The sequence below is a fragment of the Tenrec ecaudatus genome, chromosome 3 (genome assembly GCF_050624435.1).
Source record: "Tenrec ecaudatus isolate mTenEca1 chromosome 3, mTenEca1.hap1, whole genome shotgun sequence".
In the NCBI taxonomy this organism is placed as follows: Eukaryota; Metazoa; Chordata; class Mammalia; order Afrosoricida; family Tenrecidae; genus Tenrec; species Tenrec ecaudatus.
In genome coordinates, this window is record NC_134532.1 from 178,000,046 (window position 1) to 178,008,635 (window position 8,590).

Genomic DNA, 8,590 nt, shown 5'->3' on the forward strand with positions numbered 1-8,590 from the left:
TTCTTCTATGACCTCCCTTGAAAATATCATGGCTTGGGGCAGGTGCACATTAGTCTTCAAAGTAACATACTTGCTCTTCAATATTCTAAAAAGTCTTGTGAAGCAGATTTGAATAATGCAAACATCTTATGATCGCTTGACTCCTGCTTCCATGAGAATTGATCATGGATCCAAAAAACACAAAACCCTTGACAAATCTAACCTTTTCTCCATTTATTATGCAGTTCCTTACTGTTCCAGTTGTGAGAATATTGGTCATCCTTACATTGAGGTGCAATCCATACTGAATGCATAGTGAAGAAAATCCAGGTAACCTTTAATCTTCAACAAAAAGTGCTTCAAGTCCTCCTTGCATTCAGCATGCAGGGTTGTGAGATCTTCAGAAAACACAAAAAAAACAAAAAACCTTCATCCAATCCTAATCACCCCTTTCTTCTTCATGTAACACATCTGTAATGATTTTCTCCGTGTATAGTTTTAACAAAAAAAATAGTATAATGAAATGTGCAAACACCCAGAATTACAAAACCAAACAGGAAAAACACATTCACATATTCAAAATGGAAAGAACTCAAGAAAAAAATTCAAACCTTGAATTGCAATTTTGAAAGATTATGGAGGCAAGGTATAGAAAGATGCAGGAAGTTTGAAAAAATATGGAAAGAACACAGTCATTGTACCAAAAAGATATAGTTGACAGCCTAACATTTCAGGGGGTAATATTGAGAAAAAACAAATGGAGCTGAGGGATGAAGTTTAAACTGTCCTGAATGCATTACCCAAAACAAGGATCCAGGAATTGATGGAATACCCATTTAAATGCTTCAGCAAGCTGAAGAAGCACTGGAAACACACACTCCTCTGTACCAGGAAATTTGGAAGACAACTACCTTGTCAACCGACTGATATAGATCCATATTGTGATGATTCCAACAGAATGGTCCCAATGGAATTCTCACACTATTGAACTATATAACTGGTATGGCCCCCAAGTAAAATTTTGCTTGCGATCATCTAACAACAGTGGCAGAAGTACGTTGACACAGAAGGCTCCTTGTCCGCATACTCTGGCTCCTCCAATCATTGAGTCATGCAGGCAGACTGAATAAGTATGGTGAGAGATTGCAACACTGATGTATACGTTTCCTCATATTAAACCATGAAGTACTCCCTTGTTCTGTTTGTACAACTGCCTCTTAATCCATGTACAAGTTCTGCATAAGCACAATCTTGTGTTCGTGATTTCCATTCTTCCCAAGGCTATGGTTCACATAGATAACTGTCTTAGAATAATCATTTCAATTTGTATTCCATCAGTTCCTGGAACTTTACTTTTGACTAATGCAATAAGAGCCACGTGAACATCTTCCTTCAGAACCACTGGTTCTTGCTCATATGACACCTCTTGAAATTGTGGCATTTGACTACTTATTTTTGGGACAGTGATTTTGTGTATTCTTTCCAGTTTTTTGATGATTCCTGCATCATTTAATATTTTGTTCATGGGATCTTTCAGTATTAAAACACAGATTTGATTTTTTTTCTTTACTTCTTTCCATTTAAGAGATATTTTAAGTATATTCTTTATTTTTAGTATGCCAACTCTAGGTCATTTTTACATGTCATTATAATATTAAACTTTGTCTTCTTGAGCTACGCCTTGAAATTTTCTGCTCAGTTTTTTTACTTCATCATATCTCCCATGGGTCTTAGTTACTCTACAATTCATGGCAGGTTTCAGAATTGCTCTTTCCTCTACTTTGATGTTTTCTTTCTTGTTAATGTCCTTTTGCTTTCCTCATGTATGATGTTCTTGATATATGCAGCTTACCTGGTCTTCTATCATTATTGTCCAAGTTATCAAACATGTGCTTTAGATGTTCTGGAATTTCAGATAGGATAGGCTTAAGTTTATATTTTGGTTCTTGTGTACTTGTTTTAATTTTCTTCAACTACAACCTAAGCTTACTGATGAGCAATTGATGGTCTGTTTCATGGTCAGCCCCTGCTCAGGTTTTAGTTGCGAATATATAGCGTCTTCATTGTCTCTTCTCACACATAAAGTAAATTTAGTCTCTGTATACTCCATCTAAAGAAGTCAACATATATAGATGTCATTTAATTTTTTGAGGAAAAGTATTTGCAATGAAGAAATGGTTGATTCTCCAGTGCTCCAAGATGTGAATGCAACATGCTGGTGTGGAGTCGAAACCAGTGAAGAGGTGCGGGGAGGGGTCTGTCCCAATCCCAACTACTAAATGGACACCTGCCCCTCCCACCAGAAGAATTTATTTCAAAAGAGGCATTGAATTTGCAGCTCCGGAAGGTTGGAAATATCTAATCAGAGCACATGGGTGCTGATGAAGGGGGAGGAGGTTAGCATGGAGCACATCCTGGCCCACCAGGCCTTGAGACGATGACCCCAATTAGAGTAGCCTGTTCACAGAGAGGACCACATGGCCAGCGCCACTAGGAGACATGACGCCCCTCACTGACCCATAGCTCTACACAGGACAAAACTGGAGACACAGTGTGGGAATTGCACCCAATCTGATCCTGCCACACCAAGGCAAAACACTAAGGACGGGGTTGGGGGCGGGCAACAGAACCACGTGGTCCCCAAGGAATGCTGGGGACAGAGCGTGGTGCCCCAACAGACTGGGCTAGAAAACACTCCTAAAGGCCAACAAATGATCCTTGAACTAACTACAAGCTTTTCTTTCTTGTGTTTTGTATTGTTTTGTCATTGGTTTATTGTTGTTGTTTTGTTGTATATTGTTGCTTAGTTTTGCTCTGTCTTGTTTTTGTGCATGTATTATTTCCAAAAGTCTGTCTAAATAAGATAGGTGGGATGAACTATTTTGAGGAGAAAACAATGGGACCGACAGTTCCGGGGGTACGTGGGAGAGGGAGAGGTGGGGAAAGGAAGTGGTGTTAACAAACCCAGGGACAAGGGAACAACAAGTGATCCAAATTGGTGGTGAGGAGGGTGTGGGAGGCCTGGTAGGCATGATCAAGCGTAATGTAACCAAGAGGAATTGCTGAAACCCTGGTTAGGACTGAGCATGACAGTGCAACAGAAGGAAAGTCAAGGGAAATAGAGGACAGAGCTGGGAAGCAAAGGGCACTTACAAAGGTCTAGATAAAGACATGTACATATGCAAATATATTTATACATGAGGATGGGAAAATAGATCAATGTGCCTATATTTATAGTTTTAGTATTAAGGTAGCAGAAGGACAGTGGGCCTCCACTTAAGTACTCCCTCAATGCAAGAATACTTTCTTCTATTAAACTGGCATTATATTATGTTTACCTTCCCGACATAACCACTGAAGACAAAGTGGGTGCATAAGCAAATGTGGTGAAGAAAGCTGATGGTGCCTGGCTATCAAAAGATATAGTGTCTGGGGTCTTAAAGACTTGAAGGTAACCAAGTGGCCATCTTGCTGAGAAGCAACAGAACCCACAGGGAAAAAGCACACCAGCCTGTGTGATCACGAGGTGCCAAAATATCAGTTACCAGGCATCAAAAAACAAAATATCATATCATTGTGTGCTAACCTCCATGATAAGATATTTGAAGACAAATGCGTGCATAGCAAATGTGAAGAAAGCTGATGGTGCCCAGCTATCAAAAGATATAGTGTCTGGGGTCTTAAAGGCTTGAAGGTAAACAAGCAGCCATCTAGTTCAGAAGCAACAAAGCCCACATGGAAGAAGCACACACGCCTGTAAGATCATGAGTTGTTGAAGGAGTCAGGTATCAGGCATCCTCAGAACAAAAAATCTTACCACAGTGAATGAGGGAGGGAGTGCATAGTGGAGACCCAAAGCCCATTTGTAGGCCACTGGAGAGCCCCTTGCAGAGGGGTCTCATGGAAGAGATGAACCAGACAGGGTGAGATGTATGTAGCAACAGTGAAAAATACAACTTTCCTCTAGTTCCTAAATGCTTCCTCCCCTCCCTGCCCCCCACTATCAAGATCTTAATTCTACCTTGCAAATCTGGCTAGACCAAAGGTTGGACACTGGTACAGATAGGAACCAGAAACACAGGGAATTCAGGGAAGATGATCCCTTCAGAACTAATGGTGTGAGCGGTGATACTGGGAACGTAGAGGGAGGGTGAATTGGAAAAGGGGGCCCGACGACAAGGATCGATATCTGACCTCCTCCCTGGTGACGGACAACAGAAAAGTGGGTGAAGGGAGACATCGGACAGGGCAAGATATGACAAAATAATAATTTATAAATTATCAAGGGTTCATTAGACAGGAGGCAACGGGGAGGGAGGGGAAAAATGAGGACCTGATGCCAGGGGCTTAAGTGAAGAGCAAATGTTTTGAGAATCATGAAGGTAATGAATGTGCAAATGTGCTTTACACAATGATGTATGTATGGAATGTGATGAGTTGTTTGCGCCCCTAATAGAACAGTTAAAAATAAATAAAACCATGAAGAAAAAAACTGTTGATCTTGAAAATTCTCTCATGTGCTCTCCAACTTTGTTTCTACGACTCTAAACTGTAGCCTCTCATAAACTTTGTCGTCAGAAGTCAAGTTCTAATGCAAGAACACCGAATTCCTTTATTGAAATAGATTAATACTACACTTGGTATCACGGTCAATGAAACAGATGCAACATAAGCTAGTTTCTAGCATTGGGAGCACAATAAATGTTTGTGAGTGTTTCTAATGCCTATGGTTAAGTATGTTTGGAAATGATAAGGATATGCAGTTGTAAATGAAATGAAAGCATGATTTTTGCTCAATAATTTACACATTTGAATTATGAAGTATGAATTTTAACTTATGATCCAAGAGCAAAAAGAATGAGCTAGAATAAATGGATGAAAGCAGACGTTTGATCCAATATAAAAAGAGTATGGAAATAGAGCTAATCAGCTATGTCATGAGTTTCTTGTGTGATTGGGAAAGTTTCATTTCTAAAATGTTTTTTATCTTCTTAATTAATAATATATTGTAGGTTACACAAGAGATAATATGTGTGACATATATACCTTGGTGACAATTTTTACTCCCCTCCCCCTAGAAGATCAAATATATGTTCATCATTCTCAATGATCAAGTCCCTTTGGAAATGGAAGGGAGGCAAAGCATATCACTGAAATTTCAAGAAAATATCTAAATCTAATTTGTACATTTAAATGTCAACATTCCTTAGGTATCAAAGTCTGCCTGGAGTTGTCAAAAGCAGATTTACTAAATTGAATTACGTTTTATACTTTCCTCTTTTGTCTAGTTTATGTAAAATGAGAGAGAGAAAATAAACAACAGGAAAGAAAATACACTTTCAGAGTTTATGAAAGTTAAGGGCTATTTTTATAGAATCGTTGATTAAGCATATAATCAATTGTTTCATAATTCTTCAAAGAACAGATGTTTCTTATGATTCAACTAAATAATTTTACACATTTTCTTTAAAAATATTTTTATCATTAGTTGTTCATTCATCTGAATACTCTCCTTGCTTCCTATCCATTCTCCCTAGTAGATGACCTAACATGCAGTTTCATAAAGAAGTTATCAGTAATTTCATTTGTCAAGTACTGCTAATGGTTTCATCCTCAAACTTAGTATGTGCTTTTATCTGTCTTGGACTTATTTTTTCTTTCTCCAGCTCTTCTTTTCTTCTCCTATATACAAAATATCTAACCTTATGCACCTTTTCCCTTGCTTCTCAAAGTATAATTCCAAGACAACCAGCATTTTCAAATTCAATAAGAATTTTCATTAGACCTTATGACAAAGAAATTCAATTCTACACTAACAATTTTAAAATATTACTGATATTTTTTTCTCAGTTGGAACAAACATCTAAGTTCTTGATTTCCTTTTGCATGATGGTATGCTTGTTTGGAAATGCACTGATTCATCACATCATTTATTAAATCCTTCAAGTAGGCATAGTCTAAGTGCAGACACCTCGAGGTAGATATCCTCAGGGAAAAACATACTCAGCATTCCTCTAGATGAAATAACTACCAAGAAAATTAGTGAAAGCTGCAAAACTGAAAGATAGCTAGGAAAACATTGAACAATGCAGTAAGCATTAAGAGAAGATTGCAAAAGATACATAAAAAATATACAAAAAAGAATTGTTTGACATTCAATCATTTCAAGAGCTATGGTTGGCACATAAACATTTCAGGAGAGGGCATATGATCAAGAACTGGTGGTATTGAAAAAAGAAATTCAAATGTCACTGAAATGAGGCTCTAGGAATTGGTAGAAAATCAACTGTGATGTTTAAGCAAACAGAGGCAATGCCCCAAAATGTAGGAGACAAACTGGCCGATAAACTGGAACAGATCCATATTTATAGAAAAGTAATGTGACAGAATGTGGAAATTATCTAACAATGTCATTAATGCTACATGGATGTAAAATTTGATTGTATATATTTGCAACAGTACATTGACAGGAACTATCAGAAATCCATAGTGTATGCAGAAAGAGCATAGGATGAGGGGCATCATTACAGTTGTCTGGTTGGAACTTGCCAGGAAGCAGAGAATTCCAGAAAGATGCTTGCCTGTGTCTTAATGACTATGCCTGGGCATTTTTTTTCATAAGAAATGACGTGTTATCTTGTGAAGAATGGGAATTCCAGAACCCCACATTGTGCTCATCTGGAACCTGTCTATAGACCAAGAGGCAATCATTCCCTCCAAACAAAGGAATCCTGCATAGTTTAGATCAGGAACATGTGTGCTTTTTTCATCATAATTTTTCCATCGGCACGCAAAGGAAACAATCAGAAAAGCTGAGTGGATGTGAAGGACATGGCCTCAGGGTTAAAAGGATACATGATAAAAATCTGTAAAATTAGAGGACACAGCCTTAGTTGCTAAAGTTAAGAGGTTGAAGCCTTTCTGATGAAGACCCTTGAACAGCCTTCACTGCTAATTGCAGCTCATCATAAGAAAACAAAAATGGGCACAGCTGCACCAATGAGCAATGTCAAGAAAAACAACAAATATTGAGGTTGTCAAGGATTGTTGTGGGTCCTCAGTGTCCACGAAGGCAGCCGTCAAGTGAACAAAGGACTTACTGCAGGAGACAGATTTGCTGCAAATGATTTTTTAACATGTTAAAAGAAAGCTGTCATTCACAGGAATAAGATGTGACCAGCACGAGGCATATTTTCAGTTGCCTCTGATGTACATGAAAGCTAGACATCTGGACATAAGGAAGACCAGAGAAGAAGCGTTGCCTTTTATCTGGGGTATTCGTAAAGAATATTGACTATGCCATGTGCTACCAGAAGGACTGTCTTAGAAGAAATGCAACTAGAATGCTCCTTAGAAGGGGGCAGGACTAACCTTATTTTGTTTATTTTTAAGCTGTTATATGAAAAGGCAAGTCAATAGAGAAAGACATCATCGTGCTTGGTAAAGAGGAGGATCAACAAGACACAGGAAGTCCTCAAATGAGATGGATTCACACAGTAGCTGCAGCATTGGGTTCCAACACAGGACTGATTGAGAGGATGCCGAAGGACTGGGAGTATTGTGTTCTTTTGTTCTCGAGTTTTTATGAGTTAGAACAACCTGGATGTCACCTAACAGCAACAAAAATATTCTTGGCACAGAAACAACAACAACCACAGAAGACCAATACATTGCAATGTGAAAGATATTAAATTAGCGAATACCTCAACCCCCTCACAGCAGTTTGAACTACAGAGGACAGCACTGAAGATACAGCCCAGGGAGACTCGAAGATCTGCCCAGACCACATGGAAGCAAACAGAGAGAGAGAGAGAGAGAGAGAACTGCATTATTCTGGCCTACCAAGTCCCAAGGACAACACTCCTGCTGGAGCAGCCAAGGCACAGAGAGGAGCATAGGTCCAGCAGCACCACAAGACATGACCTCCCCTCACAGACACACAGAGCTGAAAGGGGCAGCACTGGAGACAGTGTGGGGATTGTGCCTGGTCTGACAACCCATCCCCCTCCCCCACACACAGGCAAATCATGAAGCGAGCACAACAGAGCAGCAAGTGGAGCAAAGCAACAAATTCTCAGAGGAATCCCCCAAATAGACTTTAGACTCAGAGGACAGGACTTGACACCTAATCAAACTCGAAAAGAAAACATACATATGGGTCAGCAGACAGACCTGGAACTATATAGGACCGTTCTTCTTCTTCATTGTCGTTGTCATGTTTATCTATGTGACAGGCAAGATAAACAATCCAGAGGAAAAAACAACCAGCCGATGGTTTGGGGGGGACAAGGGAGAGAGGTAGGTGTGGGGAAAAAAGGGAGGAGTCAACAAACCCACGGACAAGGGAATAATAAGAGATCTAAAATTGAAGGTGAGGAGGGTGTACAATGCCTGGCGGGGTTTTATCAAGTTCAGTGTAGCTGAGAGGAATTACTGAAGCCAAATGAAGATAAAATATTATAGGGGGACAGGAGAAAAGTAAAAAGAAATAGAATAAAGAACCAAGAGGCAAAATAAATTTACAGAGATAACAATAACGGCATGTATATATGTAAATATATAATCATAGGGATGTAGGCCTATGTACATATGTATATATGCTAAGAATCAA